At 41.7% G+C, this 19,488-nt stretch overlaps 1 protein-coding gene across 2 annotated transcripts in view; it reads right to left on the bottom strand.

The window, feature by feature from the left end:
- The window catches only part of ARHGAP32 (Rho GTPase activating protein 32), a 263,161-nt gene that overhangs the window by 125,146 nt on the left and 118,527 nt on the right, over nt 1-19,488 (bottom strand). The window lies entirely within an intron of this gene.

Below are 19,488 nucleotides of genomic sequence, written 5' to 3'. Positions count from 1 at the left end.
ATTGGTGCTGCTAGTGATGTGTAGGCCGGCCTGTCAGTGGCACAAAGACATGATAGAACGTGACAATGAAGAAAAGCTCGTCTGAGGATGGAAGCATATTTGCTAAGGCAAACAGCATCCTGAAGTGACCTATAAAAGTCAAGACAGGAATGTCTGAATGGTGGCCCGTACCACCGTACCACCGATTCGCCTACTATTCACAAGTACATGGAGTTGAAAAGGATCTTACCAGTGCAAGACAAGCCTGATTACAAATTTTGCTCCCTCTTTTAAACCAGTTATGCTACTTGCTCACATTATTCCTACCAGATAGCTAATTTCCTAAGAGGGAAAAGATACACCAGCAAACAACCAAAAAAGTTCTTACTCCCTCAGCTGACAAATTACATTTTAACCAGCTACAATTTTGACTATTCTCTAAATTGACTTTACTAAATGAAATCATTGCTTTGCGTCCTTACAAACAACAACACTGACTTCTCACTTGCGCAAGCCAACCATGTAGATAAGATGCCTGGTTGTATTTCAAACTCTGAAATAATTATCTGGTTTATAAGAAACAGCTGAAGCTAGGGAGGCTGCTTCTCCTCTTACAGGCAGTCTGCATCAGATGCCTGCTTTTATAAGCAGCATTTCAAAGAAGGGTTAACACGCTTCACTGCCAGAAGAAACTGTGTTTCTGAGAAAGTTATTTTTTTCCTTTTACTGCACACTTACAATCAGAGAAACATTCCCCCGGTTGTCACAGGCAGAATCTCTATGCCGGGCAGCAGGCACGTGTAAATCTACTTTCTGGTGAACGTAGCAGTCAACAAGCCTTACAACCCATCACATTCATCTCTCCATCATAAACTTCTCCAGGGGAATAATACAAAAGTTTCCTTGAACCTGCCTCAACTCTTTCCTAGAGAAATCATCTTCCTCATTCCAACAAACCCAATCCCCAAGCAACACCACCAAAATCCACAAGTTTCCCAGGAACCCAAATCAAATCACTCTGTTGAACAAGAGAGAGAATTAGCCAGAAGTGACATCATGTGTTTTGCCAGAGACAAAACTCTTACTACTATCTACAGCATAATCAGCGTCAGGTATTTGTTCTCCCCCTCACCCCATGGAGCTGAATTAAACAGTTAACTAGGAAAAAAAAAAAATCTTTCTGGCTGTGAACCAAACTTTGCTTCCGACATAAATTCCCATAAAATTGCGTTGCCTACCATTTCAGAATGAGCAGCCAAAAAGAAAAACCCAGTCTGTCTCCAAAGGAAACCACCTTTAGTCACTAGCTAATTGACCCTGGTGAATATAATACCAGACATTTGGAAATAGGCACTTTGATATACAAAGTACACATGCCCGCTCTTGTGTGTTATTCGTTACACCACAGGCTACGCTCAAAAAGGGAAAAGTAAATATCTTCCACGTTACTGTTCAAAGCAAAGCTAATTCAATGTAATGATGGGTTTCCATAGCCACATTTGGTATTTCTGAAATACAGTAACCTCAGGGTTCTGATAGGATTCTGGCATGTTTGGTAGTTTGCTTTTTTTTAAAAAAAAAAAAAAATGCCACTAACCTTCCACCTATCTGCAAAGTAGCACATTTTTTAAAGCTCCCAGCCAAATGTGAGGCATTGCAAACTCCACGAATGGCTCCAGTTTAATTTGTTGTTGTTGTTTGGGCCTGTGTTGATTAACACATGTAAATAAAGGCATCTGGTGTTACCTCTCTCTATTTCCATTTCACACCCTATTAAAGTCTGATTTCACAATTAACTGAAACTAAAACAACATTATTCAGAAATTAATCCTCTCTGGCAGCCTTTGCCATGCTGAGGTCTAGTCACTACCTGGGGAGACACAGCCCCCCTCCTGGCAGCATTTAGGATGAAGGATTTTGGATATCACACAACACTACCAAAAACAGTGTTGGAAAAGAAAGCGAGTCTGCAACCAAATCACTCACATTACACACTTGTCAGAACAAGAGAGGGGAGGATTCTTCTGTCCTACTGACAGGAAAAACTCTATTCTTCCATGTGCAGAATTTAGAAGAGACAGCTAAGACATCAAAGTACAAATGAAGACAGACAGAGAGCAATGAATTGTTTCTCCTGCACCAACTCTATTGAACAACAGGTCCAAAGAACAGCAAAGTCAGATTCAAATGGCCTCCAATTTGGTCAGGTTAAGGATCTGAACTCAGCATGGATTATTATTTCATAAGCCATGAAAGCACAACAGTAACAGCAAACTGGATATAAACACCCACCAACCACTGGATGTGCTCTAAACCCCAGAAACTAATTTCTGACACACACATAAATGATACAAAATCAGCCCACGACCAGGAACACCTCCTCAGGCTGGGCAAATTACCACTGTTTCTCCTTCCCTTTTCTAGTCCCTATCCTCACTCCAAAAAAAATGCCAAGCAATCATCAAGATGAGAATTTTGAAAACTGGATGTGCACGACGCTAAGATTTTATTACAACCATCTCCACCAAAAGATGCAGCTGTTTGGAGTGGCCTGGAATTAGGTGCATAGAGAAGACCACTGCTGTCCTGAATTTCCAGAGCATGAGAAGCCCGATAGCCCTGTGCACACTAGATGGCATTGCACTACAAATTATCGCAGAGATTAGGACAACCATTCTGGTTCCTAAGAAAAATACAAGCAAATTATCTTCCTGCTCATGTAGTCCCTTCGTGAAAGTAAGGGTCAGCACAACTGTGTGAATATTTACAGTGTCAAAACAATGGAGACAGCTCTGTAAGAGGAACCAGCTACTTGGGGGCTTCAGGCAAAAACAAAGAGGCAGTTAAATTAAAGAAGCTGGTTTATTTATTTATTTATTTAAAAGAAAAGTGCCTTTGCCACGCAACAAAGCATCCTTTCTCTCACTGTCTACCACTGGACAAAACAGGATACTTACTTTGGCTGCTGCCAATCAATGCGCACAAACGCAACGCTCCCTCCATCGTACGAAAGGGACCATTTTTATAGTCAGCCCATTCAGGAACTACTTCCACAGAAAAGCCACTCAAATGGGCCAAGAACGAGATTGCTTTACAGTTTTCGTCCATCATTTTTAAACAGGCTCGTTTTATATGCTGGCAACACACGTTAAGGATATAAACCACCTAGAACCTATAATATGTTGTTTAAGCTTATTGAGAAATGCATTCATCCATAGTCAAAAAAAGACTAAGCCAGTGAATATAAATTTTTTTACAGCTATGTAAGATATATATACTTTTTATCTTCCTGCACACAGCATTTCATAAAACTGCTGACTTTCAAGGAAAGTGCATTAAAATCACTGAGTTAGTTATGACTGCCTTTTCTTCTCTGAGCTCCAAAATCCATTAAATTCTGTGGGAGGTCAGTGACAGTTTTAGTCATAGTCTACTTTTCCATTTTGCTGGAAACAAGCATATTATTCCTCTGAGAGAACTGAAAATTGATACAGTCCTGTCATTCCAGGCTATTACTCTCTCTTACTCACTCACTTTTTCTGTTTTCTCCCTCACTAAATCAATATTAACTTTTTTTTCCACACTGATAAGAATCAAAGTCACTGGAAAAAATGCCTTATATACCTGAAATATCAGCCAGAGTTCCAGGGGAGGAGAAAGAACAACAAACAACCCCTAGAAACAATAATTTTGATGGGGGGAAGATGACTGTGGTAATGAGAAGCTTAATTTGCTTAAAGTACTCATCGATCCTGTCTCACTGTCACATTTTCTAAGCACCTTTTCTCACTCAGAGGGCAGACAGGTTTCTCTCCATGTCATCTGAAGAGAGGTATTCATGTTATTTTTAATGCACAGGCCAACCCAAGAGCTGTGCTGTGCTCAGTAACATTTCTTATTTTGCATTTATAGAAAACCAGTGACAAGGAACAAAGCTCCTAGGAGCAAAGGCAGTAAACAAAACTTAATAATGCACACAAGGGAAAAACAAACGTACCCTGAAGAGCCTTGAAGGCAGTAGCCTGGTCGTACCATACCTGGAGGTGCAGGACATGAATAAATCTGAAATCTCATTAGGAACTGTACCTCCTGGCTTTTATGTAAGCAGTGCTGTTGGCATGCAGCCCCAACTCCTACCTCTTAACAAGCAGGGCCCGTTGCTCAGCAAGGAAAGAAGGTTAGAGGAAGCAAAACCAGCAGTCATGAAACTGCAAACCAATGCTACCAGAGGTGATACACAACCTCCTCCTAACATCCTCCTCTCCACAGACCCGTCTGTCCAGTAATTCCGTAGGCCTAGGACAGTGTTTCAGCTTATCCTGAGATGTCTTCCTGAGGTCTGATCTCGAATCAGTCATTGTTACGTTCCAGGAGCACTGGAAAGCCTGGCCTTTACACCACATTCCCCATTTTACCTCTCCATCACCAAGCACAGAGGGATCCATATTCTTCAAGTTACTGCCTGCAGGTACTCAGCCCCCTTCTAGACTTGGATAAAGAGAATAAGCTCAACAAGATGACAAAGTCTACCTTTGCAAATGATTAAGTAGACTCTATAAATGAGAATAAATAATACTGACCCAATTTACACAAGTATATACTTCTACTGCAGGTCTGGTCTGCAGGGTCTTCAAAAGCCTTATACAACAAAGAGGAATGAACCTGTCAGCATCCAGTAGATAAGCAGCCACCATTAAAACTTTTTAAAAAGCTTCAGAAACGGACTGTAAGCAAAGCAAACAAGCACATCACATATAGGCAAACCGCATCCTTCTGAGCAAGAAGTTGCAGAACTAGGCTCCAAGACAGAAAGCGGGGGGGGGGGGGGGGGGGGAAATCAGTGTTACTACAACCACATCTGAGAACTCCTTCCCCAGGAAAAGCATTATTTATTATCTGGCTACATACCAACTTCTCTTGCTGACAAGAGGAGCAGCAAATGAAGGAAAATAATCTCCCCTTAGTTGGCAGGAGGAAGTGATAAAAGCTGAGGGGAAGCTTACTCCATTTCCTCCCATGACCCCAGAAGTGGGAAAGATCAACAACCACTCATCTTTACAAACCAGGCTGTGTGAAACCCAGTGCTTTTGGCATTTCGCTCTGCCTCCACCCCCCAGTTCTGCATAAAGGTTAGTCTATGACTAAACTGACCACCGAACACATTTTAATATAATACAGACCCAGCACAGAGCTATAGGACTCCCAGTGCTTTCAAATACAGCCTCTGACCTTTAGCTACTTGCCGATTACTTTGCCAAACTTCAGCTGGGGGGGGGGGGGAAGGTGCGAGCACAGTTTTGTGCACACACGCATGTGTGTACATGCACGAGAAAGAACCTTTCAAAATTTCACATCTCAAATCCTCCCCCCCCCCCCTATTTTTTTTAAACAAAGAAAATGAAAGTCCCTTTTCCACAGCTGAGTTCAGAGGCACAGTGCAAAACAGACATATGTTTTATATCACGACATGCATTTTTATACAAAAACTTGAGCCAGTGCTAAAGTACGGAATAGTCTAGATGGAAGCATTTCCCCTCAACTACTCCCTTCTGGGAAAGCGGGGCTTGAAAATGAGCAGAAGAGGTATACAGTCAAACGGATTTTCTAATAAGAAAAGTTTTTCTAGGAGTAAAAACAAAAACTTCCCCCGTTAGCCAGATGTTGCATAAAAACTTCAGCCAGAATTAAAAATATCTGGTTTTAACACGAAACTCCAAGGGGATATCACAATGCTTGTATTTATTGCACCTCCCCTGCCCTTCATGTGCACAAACACATGCATCTGCATGGTTCTCGTCTCCTGCTACTCACATCCCGTCAAGGACTCTTACAGCTCCAGCTAATGTCTTCCCACATCATGATTCACCAGCAAATATGCTGGGGGCCAATGCTGTGCCCTCCACCACTTCTCCAGTATCGCCAACTCCTTTTCCTTTGAAGAACGGCGTGTCCTAAAGTATCAGCAGGCTTTAGGCAGTCTACAACTCATGCCAGAATACAGAATTCAAAACACAGCTGACAAATAACGAGTCATAATAGGTCTAAGGCCTAAATATTTTCAAATATTGAAAAAAATTTGACTCTACACTGCAGGCACTTACCTGCTATGAAAAGTAAATATTGCACAAATTGAAGAGAAACATTTATACTAGTGGCAGAACGAGCATAAATGAGTGAAGAGAAGGCACTGTAAAAGCCCTCCCTCCCACACACACACGATGTTTTCACGTGAGATTTTACATTAGGCTATAGCCACACAGCTACATGACACAATCAGACCCTGTGTAGGAAGGACTCAGTGTATTTATGTTGAAAACATTCAATGACATTTACAGGAGTTAAAAGATTTAAAGAAATCATCCTGAAACCATGAAAGAAGCTTTCCAGAATACAACCCTGTGGTTACACTCATGCTCATTAGCACATGTACAGCAATGATGATAATGCTGTGTTGGGGGTTCCGAAGGGGAGGAAAACAAAGGACAGAGACAAGGCCCATTTCTGCCACATCCTAGTAGACTTCCAGGATCTATCAATTCTGATAGTGAAAACAGGATTAATGTCTATCATCAATATTAACATTCATCCTACCAAAACAGAGATGCCAAAACCTCGATAGAGTCCATATACGTAGATACCATCATTCCAGCAACACACCCCAAAACTCTTAGAATGAGTGGGTCATTTTAGTTTTATCTCAACTAAAATGATGAGGAAAATCTCTAAGAAGAGACTGAAAATTAGACATTTCACCTGAGGCCTCCATAACCCATGCTCAGAAATTGCCTAACGGTTGATATATAAGGTTCCAGCCTCAATAATTCTGGTGGAAGCCACTACTCAGCAAACACAAAGCTGCTATAATGCAGCCATTAGGAATGAAATAGTTGACACCACTGTCACCAATTTTCAGTTCTGAAAATGAATGAGTTGGAAAAGAAGATTGAAATAATCACGTTGAAACCTTAAGTCTTGAGGAATTACGTGAGAAACACAAGTTTCTTTAAACAAACAAGTTTCTTCACTCTTGTTGAGAAAGGTTTCAAGATACTTGTACACTTTAAAGGCTTGCACAGAAAAATCCCTAATGAAATTTTGAAATTCCCATAATTTTTAATCTATTTCATAATTCAGTGATACTATTTCTTAAAGACATTATCTTATAAAGACTGGAGGTGTCAGTCCAGTAAAATCAAACTCATTACATTGCACTGAAGGCATCCCATGCTATTAAATATTAATTGCAACCTTATGACTACCACAAAAATTAAGGGTTTTGCAGAGCTTTTCTGGGCCTCAGTCACAAGATGCTACATATTGCTAAATTTTGACTAGAAGTGAAGCTCTTGGTTCACTACGTAAGCCCTAGCAAGGGCTTACAGCTAGCCAGTGAGGTCAAATAGACAATCTTCTTGAGTAAGGAGAAAGGTGCCAGGAAAATAATAGAAATATTCTCCTCATGTCCTGAGGTCGCCCCCAGTGCTAGCGAGGCACCTCAGAGATCAGGCAGGCGGGAAAGGAATTGCCCAGCACAGTTATCAACTGAAAAACAGCACGCGATCACATAACTAGAGGCTGTATCATGACACACAACAGCAGTGGGCCATCCAACCTTCGACATTTCGTGTCACTCGAGACCATGAGCACTTCATTAACGCTTTTTTTCCAGCAGTTATATGTAAATGTATTGCAAACTCAGACACAGAAAGGCCAACTGGAAAACATGAAACTATTTTCCAGAACACAAATACACACAGGAATTACCCCATTACTTGCCTGCCACAGATTATTTGTGTCATGTGGCAAAAGCAGTATTTCACGTATATTTCCAAAATCCCCCTAAAATGCTTTCACAGATAAAAGAATCAGCTTCTGTATGTTGACTCAGTGAAGAGCAGCAAGAACTGTAAAGCAAAATGCCTTGAATTCATGGTATTAAAGAAATGATCTTGGAAAGGCTTAATAAATAGGATGGCCTTTATTTTTGTGACGTAGTTCATAAATAGGGTCTTGGTTTTTTGAACAATGCGTCAACCTAATTGGTTGTCTCCAGAGTATGGACTTCAAGAGTTAAAAAATACAGGCAAAACTGCATCAAGGGTCACAGACAGATCTGAAACTCTGTTTCTATTTTTAATTTAGAAAGTGCTGCTAAGATGCCAGAGGCAGAAGATAAAATAGTAAAGATCTGAAAGGAATATTTTAGCCTTCAAATCTCCCAGATGACAGTTCAGGGAAGGTGGGTTTCGAATAACTGAGGTCCCACTGGAAACAGGTCTACACCCTGCAGACTTTGCCTGAGAACTTCTCATTGGAATGGTAGAGTTGGGCTTTTAGTTTTTAAGCATTTAATTGCACTCTCCAAAGAAAAAAGGTTTCGGTATAATCTTGCCACTGTGTAACATACTCCTTGGAAGCTCAGAAGAACCTGGTTCCTCTGACACACTTGTTCTCCACCGAGAGGCATCAACATGCAGCCCCCTCAGTCTAAATTTCTTCAGACTTCAAGGGAAATGGGTCTTTATGATTCAGCTATTACCAATGTTTAAAACACAACCATGAGGACAGGAGTGACAGCGTAAATCAGTGTGACGCAGCACTCCTGAAGTCACCCTGGACTGACACTGTCGTCACAGCCACGAGTATGACTCAGTTCCTCTCTGGGCAGGTGAAACAATGCTGATTAACTCAAGTTAATTAACTCAGGCTCGAGTCCTGAAGTCACGAGGCAAGTGATTAGTGGGTACAATGACAAATGGGAGACCTCAAACAGGAAAGCACTACTTTACACCTGACAGCAAAAACCAGAAGCACTTCCAGAAGAGGCCCCCAGGCAGCTCCACACTGTGGACAAACGAAAAATTTCAATTCTTATTTTGCTTTCATATCTTGGTATTTCAATTAAGTTTTGTACTAATAACTTACTAGCTTCCAAAAGAAAACAATGAATCGCCAACAATTCTGTGTAGAATAAACATTCCCCTGCAGCAAGCACTGATGCAGTAACTTGGGCACACAGACAAGATGTAAAATGTCACAGGCCTTTCCATAACTCAGACTGCCTTCAGCCATCGAACCAAACACATTTAAATGTGAGTGAACTTCTGCCCGCGGAACACTGGCGTGTGCACACCCAGTGTACGTACCTCACAGCACAGGGCTTGTGTGACTCCCATCCTGTAGTCCGGACTGTTTTTAAATTCAAGGGCATGTTATGGCAGCAATAAGATTTAGTATTATCGCTACTGTTGCAGATATAGTTTGTTTTATAGTGGCTGTTTTATCCTTAATCTGACCACAGCAACTTGCAAGAGACATACACACATAATCCTAACAAAACACAATACATCATCCACATCTTAATTGTTTTTCAATGGGAAAATAAAACATTCATCCATGTGATACACAACAAAGAGTATTTTGTTGTCAAAAATCCAAGTCTTCCCACTCTATCTTAAAATCATGAAAGAGAAAATTGGAACATTATTTTCCAGACTGCCTCTAAGAGAGTCGATGAATGGCCCAAGTTCTGCACCGTTCTGACATTAGATAGGCACGAAAAGTTAAAGCCAGTCGTGAGAGGAAAGCAGCACTCCAGGACAAAAGCTTCACGGTGCCCTCTGACTCAGCATCAACACCAACCAGCTGTAAAAAGATCTTCTGCTTACTTTGAACTCCACTTAGTTTGAACTAGCTAGAAATTGGGGGATACAGGGAGGCTTAAAAGAGTTCAAAGAATTGCAGTGACCACGTACCAGGGGAAATAAAGACCAACACAGCTTGTCTGGGGTGTATTCAAAGTGCACATCACGGCTCTAGTGTTACTGCTAAAACGCATTAATAATTCAAAATGCATGCACTAGCCTAAAAGCTCACTTCTCCAAAAAGAGTCTCCAAACTCAATCTAGCTTTTATTTAGTTTTAAAACAAATGGCAAAGCACGACACTAAATCAAACCTCGAGCCACAAGAGAAGGTGCACGGAATGGGACTCAATCAGGCTCTGATGCTTCTCAAGTCTCGCACCTTCGCTACGGCTAAAACAATCCTGAGTTTCCCTCACCTTAGCAAGGCAGCAACCTTGTCCTGATATGACACTTCCCTTTCTTTCATGCAAATCCTTTGTACCCCAAGGCTCCAGCTCCCAGTGGGTTCCTTGCCCATTCCAGGATTGCTACACCCATAATTGCTGCAGGACTTAGCAGATAAAGAATTATTAAATAATTTACCAGCATTTCAAAGTAAATTCCTGGACTCATGCTGTAAAAATAACAGAAGTTGTTTTGATTTTTTGAACTACTTCAAGCTGGTAAACAGGAACTTGGTCCAAAATCGTTTATTTTAAAGCCTGAATGTTTTGACATGTCATACTTGCAATAAGTAAGGTTAACACTCAAGAACTGTAAAGATCAGTTACACAGCTGCACTGAATTTCGAGGTAACTTATAAGAATTTTTGTTAGAATCTAAACATAAATTGGCAGGACCAGACAATATCACCTACCCAAAAGGTGAGACTTGCTAGCAGACAATTTGTTTTATAACCATATCTATAAGCTTCAGCAGTCTTCCAATAGAACAGAATTAATTTTAAGGCAGGTTCATGGATCCTGAGCACACATAAAGTATATGGCACTATATATTTTTATTTCCAACTTGTTATCATACTAGATTTGTGGGTATCTATTAAGAAACTGTCTTCCCTCTAAATGATTACTAACATAATTCTGAGTGTGATGGTGCCAAAAGCTCACTCTGAAGTTAGAGGTGTCAGCTCTGACTGCAACTCACAAACCAATTCCTGATTGTCCAAAAAAACATTTGAAGGGGGTTTAAACATATGTATGCAGGCCTAAACAAGCTTCTCATAAAAGCTGCTTCTAGGAAATTAAATATTTCAAAGGAAGACATTTCAGATGGTGGTAGGGGAGTTCTTGCACCTTAAAAGTATGTCCCATAGCAAGTAATTGAGTTTTTTATTAGTATTTCTTTTATTCCTAGGGTAGAGAGATGGAAAGAAGAACTGCTGGGTAGAAACTAATTTTTTTTGGTTGGTTTCAAGGGAGATAAAAGCAGTTATACTTGAGGAGAGGGAGTCCTGAAGAGGCAGTGAGAGCATCACATGCTTCTTCATGTATTTTATTTTAAAATTCCCACAATTATGCATCCACATGCCATATAATGGAAGCATTCCATTTTATACCGCTTTACCAGGAAAACAGCAACCTGAATTTGCAGGTTCTGTTGACAAAATGGCCAGAACTGAAACGTTACAGGACATATGTAATTGATATCTTTGGAATGCTCAGTGGAGATCAAAGAGCTTGTTGGTATGGATGCCCAGGAGAGCCGGGGGTCAGAGCCTTGCCTGCAGGACGTGGAAGCAGAAGCCTCCATCTTCTGCTCACAGACCACAGCAAGTGATAAAATAACAAAACCCTCTAAGTCTACAAACATGTTCAAATGCCTTCTAGACATTATAATAGTACGTGTGGGTGAGAATATGCGCCTGTGTGCACGCTTCTCCTTTTAAACAAAAAATCTGTCTGAATCCAGACCCTTGGGAAAGTTTACATTCACGGGAAATCTTCTGCACAAATCTCTGTTGCAAGTAAAACAAACAAAACAACTTGGGTCTCCGCTGATCTAGAAACATCCTATCTGATTCACGTGCAGCTACACATCTTGCATCAAGAATGCTGTCACAGTACAACAAATGCTTTCACATGTTGTATCTAAATACCATTAGCTCAAGTGCTTTCCTCTGCATTTTCTTGCCTTGCAGGATGGATAATCATAGTACGAGTGCAGTGGCAAGCTTTGTCCTGAGTACTCAAAGACAACTCTTCCTGATTTTATAACGAGAACAATCTTGAGCTCACCACACCACACGCCCTTGTGTGAGAGATTATATCACTGAGTGAGGCGGATGGGAAAGCAGTGTTGATTTTCAAAGACTGGAAACTACCTGGAAACCAGATCACACAACCATCACGAGCGAAGGTCTCTGCAGGGTCCCAGGACACAGAGCATACCTGGCGACACAGATGGAGCATACCTGGTCTGCTCAAACCAACACGCCTTCACCAGCAAGAGATCTCAAAGCCAGGACAGTCAGGAATACAAATTTTGCAAGATCAGGTTATATCCTATCTGTACTTTTTCAGCAGGAAATGAATGAAAACATTTATAGCTACAGGACAAAGGTAAACACACGCCACTGGAAAGCTAAGCTAATGAATGAACAGTTTAAAAATCTGTAGCCTAACTTGCTACCCCTGAGCTGCCAACTCTGTCATCAGACCTCAAACTTCTGGCACATAAGCACAAACCAAACAAACTACCCTTTTTGTAAGCAGGTACAGTAAACACAAAATGTAAATGTTCCCAATGATGTTTGGTTTAACAGCTAATACATCCACCGGCCTGACAAACCTCCACTGGAGAATAAAAACACACCCCTGCTTCTGTAAATCTCAGGGATCGTATCAACATGAAGTTTGCTAGTTATTAAAATCACACCAGCTTGGCATGCTTGCAGATCTATGAGTACAATATTATGCTGCATTTTAACACCATTCCTGTTAACAGTATGGTTTATTATATACAAAACCATAAGGATTTTAATCCTCTTTCAAACTATGAAACACTAGTGAAGTAGGGATTATTTTTCTGGAGCCCATGGATACTTTTCAAAATATTAATATATTTTAATTATACATGTAATACATCTTTCTGGTTTTTCCAGGTCATTAAACCTCAGGGATGAAAAATTTTCCAACACAAATCTGTTCCAGTTACTAATTAAAATAATTTTTATACATTTCTGTGACACGTTGCTAAAGATGATTTATGATGATGGCAAACGGCAGGAGGTCAATGCCAAAGTTAACAGCTGGGCTTATTACAGTCACTTTTAAGATTTACTCATGCTATCAAATAGCCACCATACACCAATAAAGACTAAAAAAAAAAAATCCAAAACCACGTTTGCTGTATTTTCAGTGTTAAACACAGGGGAAGAAAAAATAAGCTGGATTCCTGCAGGAGGTCAATGTTTCAAATTGGAGTGCCACAAGCCCCCAGTGGCAAAGAGGAGCCACGTAGCACAGATTGCCTGGAAACCAGTTTGGCCCACCGGTACTCAGCACGTGAGCAGGAAAAGATACCTGTCTGAGAAAACACTTATCCAAATTTGCACAGTGATCTTGCTCGTACTAATAAGGCAGAGAAGAAACACACAAAACCCCTTCATGAACAGAGCATCCCAGATCTGCCATTTTGCCCCAGATACAGAAACACCGCGCTGGGTTCTGTTCTCCCGCGACATACACCTAGGGAAAAAATGTACTGAGAAACTCATAAACACATCCAAAGGCAAAAGGAGAAGAGAAAAAAAAAGCACAACTACCTGTTCAGCTGAATCAACAGGTAAAATCTCATTTGCTTTTAACAATTATTTGGGGGTTATAGTCCACCTTTCCACTTAACCTCCTAGATGATCAGCTAAAAATAAAGAACATAGATGGGATCAGACAGAGAGCTAATCTAGATAAATACCAACAGGAAAAAAAAAATAAACTTTCCTCCCTATGACAGGCAATTCAATAACCAGTCAGTTGAGTAATGTCAGACAAATTACCTTTTACTTTATAAAAAACATTAAACATTTCTAAATTATCCATTTCAGTACCTGCCAAAGGGAGAAAGGTGAGAGCAAAGCGTATAACACGCTTTAAGAACGAATTAGCAGCGAAAGCCACGAGGGAACATCAGCACAAGCCCAAAGCAGGCTGAAGCTGGCCATGCCCACATTTCAGTGTTACACCTCCCAACACGAGCGTGCCCGCTCCTCTGACAGACACACAGACAGACAGCCAGCTCTCCCTTACCAACAAGCTCCTCTAAGCACACCCCCCCACACACCTCACATAAGCAATCCTCCTCTCTCCCTTCAGGGGGATCACAAAATCCTTCTGCAAAATGATGACCCCGGGGTCAGCGGAAGGACCGGCTTAGCCTTGAAATTATATCCCTCCAGTTTTCTGAGCAGGTTTTAATAACTGGGAGACAATTTACACGAATCCTGCCCCTTAAAGCTGGATCACTAATAAGGCTGTTAGCTTTCCCCACAGCAAGCAGCAACTGTAAAACAAGTAGTAAATGTGCGAGCAGCAATAGTAAAGTTTCATGGAGAGATACTCTCCATACTCAAAGTTATCCTTCCACTATAAAACCCGTGCTGGATTTCTCCCCATTTCACTGGAAGAAAACCAAGTAAGCTGGAATTTCACAGGTGTGATCTTGTTCCAGGGAAGAATTTTTCTGAAGAGTTAGTGGCAAGTTGGATGCAAGACCGGGAAACAGAAGAATCCAAAAACTGAGGTGAACTTACTCGAATATTTTCCTAACTTTTTTTGGCATCAAGAAGCTTGGCCTAGAGACTCCAGATTTTAAAAATCTGTTGATCTTGGCAGGAGACTGTGCCAATTTTCAGGGAGTTGTGGCTGGAATTATTAAGTTAATAGAAGCAGTTTCCACCTACACTATGAACATAGTTGTTTTTATATACCCACGTCCTTAAAGCAGCCCTTGCAACATCTCTCCCTACCACTTTAGAAGGCAACAGTAAAGAAACCATATGGAAAAGACAGGGAATGGGAGGGGAAGGCCTTGGTCTAAAGAAGGGGAACATAACGTATCAGAGTATGGCCAAGTCATTTTGGGAGGAGATTAACAGCCTCAGAGATGAAAGGCTAAAAAGGAGCACCACTTCATATGCGATATGGTTATGCATGTCATAACCACTCATATATTCGTAAAGACAAAGCAAAACCCAGCAAAATTGTCTTTCATAGCACCAATACACAGCAAATTTACCATCTTTTAAAAAGGATCGGGGTGGGGGGACTGCTGTTTCATGTTTCGCTTTTTAAAATAAATATTTTTTTCTTTTTAAACGCTTTGCAAATGAGTGGAATAAATGAAGACATTACAGCCTGTAGCTGCTCATGACTGCCAAGATACTGCAAATTATCATGCCCACAGAAGAGCTGAGGGAATGAACAAGCCCTCCTACACTGAAGGCAGCAAGCAGGCTTAGTTTAAAATCACTGATGGAAGGAGATTTGAGCTAAGCTGCCCGAATTCACACAGACACAGATCAGGGAGCACTCCTCCATTCCTGTTGTTTCTAGGTGATCTGTGTAGAGGACTGATTTTAGCTGCAGCAGAAACATCTTAAACTACCCCAGTTCACTCCACAGGAGGGCACCTGGTCAGGCTTTACCATTTTTGTTTGCTTCGCAAACCATCTCAGAAACAAAATTGACTGTATAATTAAGACACACCTTCACAAGCACACTCCACCCCCCCGCACCCCCTTCCCTAGAACATTATTAAATAAAAGAAAAAAGGCAAACCAAAAGAAGATGACCCCGAAAAATATCTTCTCAACAGGCTTTGCTGACAAAAGGCACAGGAAGAACTGAACTGCTCTTTGCAGTGCTTCTAACTCTTAAGACACATCAGGGAAATACAATGACAGGCACAAACCGCAGCCACCACTGACAGGCAGCCCATCACCTTGGCTGGAAGGCTGCTGCTTGCCAAAGGCATTCAAACAGCAAACAATGCTGCCAAGCTCCTGACAGGAATTCCTGGCAGCTGATGCCTCCGCGGGCGGAAGTGATTCTGGTTCAAATACTTCCTTTACTGCTGATAACGCACTCCTACCACTCGCGATGCCAAAGCTTAACAGATAAGGAGAGGATCTTCCATGCACCGTAATCCAATCCTGTTCTGACAAGGGGTTATTTTTAGAAGGCAGCCACATGAACGCAAACACAGAGAGACAGAGACCCTGCTGTTTGGAGGGGTGAATCTGTGTCAGATCAAGACTGCTCAAGTGATGTGAAGGTGCATTACAGCACTTTGTCCTTCACCAACGGGCTTTTCAGGGAGCAGAAATGTTATCTGGGAAGTGCAGAGCTGATCGGCTCTCCATATTCCATTACTAAAACCTACTCAACTAAAGATAATTTCTTAATTCTTTCAAGCGAAGAACAACGTATTTCTGGCAAGAAGTAAAGATATTTATGGAATACCTAATCACTATTCCTCCTGTTTATATTAATGGCACATTGCACAAAGTCAAGTAAAACCACATTTGCACCGTGTCGGGGGAGAATCATTTTACTTTTGTATAACTTAGCGATACAGAGGTTTTGTTGAAACAGTTCAATTCCTAAATATTCACAAGCCTGAAAGCTCAAAAGGCAGTGAGACTATGCGACACAACTGCTCTACTGAGATACTCAAATTAGGTGTGAAGGAGTTACCTCGAGCAGCTCTACAGCTAAAAACCAAAACCTGGAACATGCAATCAAATTAGCCTGGGCTGAGCACCATGCTCACGCATTGACCTTCAACGAGTGTCTGGAAGATGCTGCACAGTTTAGTGTGCACACACCAACTCTTCCTGTGTTAGTTCAGAATCACAGAATCATCTCGGTTGGAAAGGACCTTGAAGATCATCCAGTCCAACCGTTAACCCAGCACTGACAGATCCCAACTACACCAGATCCCTAAGGGCTATGTCGACCCGACTCTTAAACACCTCCAGGGATCAGGACTCCACCACCTCCCTGGGCAGCCCATTCCAACGCCCAACAACCAAAGAAATGCAAAGAAATACTTCCTAATATCTAGTCTAAACCATCCCTGGCACAACTCGAGGCCATTCCCTCTTGTCCTGGCGCTTATTACTTGGCTCAAGAGGCTCATCCCCCCTCTCTGCACCCTCCTTTCAGGGAGTTGGAGAGGGCCATGAGGGCTCCCCTCAGCCTCCTCTTCTCCAGACTAAACCCCCCCAGTTCCCTCAGCCGCTCCCCATCAGACCTGTGCTCCAGACCCTGCACCAGCTCCGTTGCCCTTCTCTGGACACGCTCGAGTCATTCAATGGCCTTTTTGGAGTGAGGGGCCCAAAACTGGACACAGTAATCGAATTTAGCGATTTGCAGTACACCACACGGGGCTGGAACAACCCAAGCCCCTAAGGAGGGAGCTTTCCCATCTAGCAGACCCTGAAATCGTGTTGAAATTTAATAAGCTGCCTTAGGAACTGATTGTGAATTGATCTGAAGTGACATTGGGATGATTCAGGCACTTCTGAAGTTAGATACATGGTGAGCCCTTTTGCCTTAACGTAAGACTTGGAAGAGATGCCGAGGATTTCTACTCCATACTTCAGTGCTTAACTGAACACCAAAATGTGTGTAACCAATGTCTGCTTTTTGTATTAATGAACCGGGTTTTGACGTTCTAGAGAGAGGAGAGGCATCACAGGCAGATGTTTGGCAAGAACCGTGGCAAGGCAGCGGAGCTCAGGAGAGAAGGAAGCCAGCAGAACCAACCTAACCCATGCTGAGTAATCACAGTCCAGCCATGGCCTAATAACACCTCGTTTGGGAGATAGACCACAGCCAGGCTGAACCACAGTTCTGCTCCTGCTAACAAGACTCCTAAACATTTATGCAATGTTAGACTAAAATAAATCTATTATGCAGAACCTGGCTTCTCACTGTAAAATTCAAAATCAATGACGTAGCCTTAAAAAATAAATGCAGTAATAAATGTAAGGTTTTTCAGCAAAATACCAGTGAGTTTCTGGCACTGATGCAATCTGTAAAGCCTATCCTATAACTACAGCTTTGACATCAACTATCTTTGCCTGGTAAACCAGCAATTTCCTGCCGATGCAACATGTGTCCTGCTGGCCAGATGCAGATAAGGTTAAAAAACATTACTGTTGAAAGCAGTATAGCAGAACATTTCTGAAGAAATTTTTCATCCCAAAATGCACCTAGTTTTGTTAGCATGGTGCTAAGGATAAGAAGAGAACAAATCCTTTTTTATACATCTCAGAAAGTTAATTTAAAACGATCTCATGAGGTGAAATGCCAAGATATTAATACCAATTGCACCATGAGACCATATTATAAGTGACATAAACGTTACAAAACAATCTGAAATTTGGCCAGGCTGTTAATAGACAGCATTACACAATTCCTGACACAGCCAGATAATACTGCATTTCTACTATGCAAATTTTTAACAGTGAATAGATTTTGAAAGCAGTTTACACCCACTACCCCTCAGATGCAACTTGGTAATTCGCTATTAGGTGCCAAGCTGTCATTTACAAGTCACTTCAGCCTACTGCCATTCTCTAGTCTACCTTGTTATCACAAAGGAGCCACCAATGAATGCCACTCGATTAAAATGCATGAGCCCTATATGAACCTATTTTTAAGTCTGTAAACTAATACTGCTGTTGTATTAATAGCTGTCATTTATTTTACCATTAATACTGGTCTTTTACTAAGGCAATACTGTAATGCCCTACCCTTTTGTATTTCAGAAAAGCTCTGCTCTTGAGATATTTTTATCCATGTAAAAAGTCATTACAGCATGGGGATCTATCAGAAATCTTGCTTAGAAAAAAGAAGGGACACGAGGCACAGAGCTGGTACTTTGGGCCTGATTCACCTTATCTAAACACATTTTGCTTTAGGTACAGAACTAGTTAAGTGGTGGGAGCAGAGAATTGACCCCCTCACCACACACACAATCACACTTTTAGGTCAGTGCCCCCCGCTCTCCTCCCAGCTTCACAACACCCACACATGAGAGGAGACAGCTCAGGGGCCTGACACGGCTCAACAACCAGCACTACTTTTTCTTCCTGGGCTGTACCCTTCCCCAGTTACTGTTTTTCACCCAGACCACTCCTCTGGTTACAGCAGTGGGTGTTCTGCTAGTGCTGGAGGGCACCACGCAGAGACAACTGAGCAGGAGCAGGGAAAGCTGGAGGTGCAGCAACAGCACCACAAAAATCAGTGCCAGACAGCACCAGGTCCTGCTCGTGGAAACCAGAACATGCTCCAGGTTTGCTGGCAGAACACCACAAAGCAAATCTGTAAAGAATATATTATTTGCTTTTAACCTCTCCCTCTCGTGAACACAAAAATCTCAGCGTATCAACCCTAAAGTATGCCCTGCCATCCTTAAAACATCCCGAGAAATGGTTAAACCCACAAAAGAATTACATTATTTGTCTTCAAAATGCTTCAAACACTTGTGCCATGCACAGGTGGTAATCTCTCTCTAGCCTGCACATTGTGCTGAATATCTCTGAACGATGGAAAGAAAAGCTCAAAGGATGCAAAAAACATCTGTGCGTACAGAGAAACCTGCTCAACACCTACTCCAGCATCAAACTCCCGTCCAAAATGACTGAAATATTGGTGGTGTCAAATCAGAAAATTGCGAGGAGACAAAAAATAGGGACATAGATTAGTCACACTATTCCTATACACAGAAACTGAAAATAAACACACAGTTTTGCTTCGGAAGACTGAGGACTGCTCCTGTTTGTGCCAGCAGCCATCTTCCAGAGATTTTGTTAAGAACCCAGCTCTTAGCACTGCTGTCCTCTTAAGCCCACGTTT

The sequence above is a fragment of the Strix uralensis genome, chromosome 26 (assembly GCF_047716275.1).
Source record: "Strix uralensis isolate ZFMK-TIS-50842 chromosome 26, bStrUra1, whole genome shotgun sequence".
In the NCBI taxonomy this organism is placed as follows: Eukaryota; Metazoa; Chordata; class Aves; order Strigiformes; family Strigidae; genus Strix; species Strix uralensis.
This window is presented reverse-complemented; position numbering and strand designations above follow the sequence as displayed.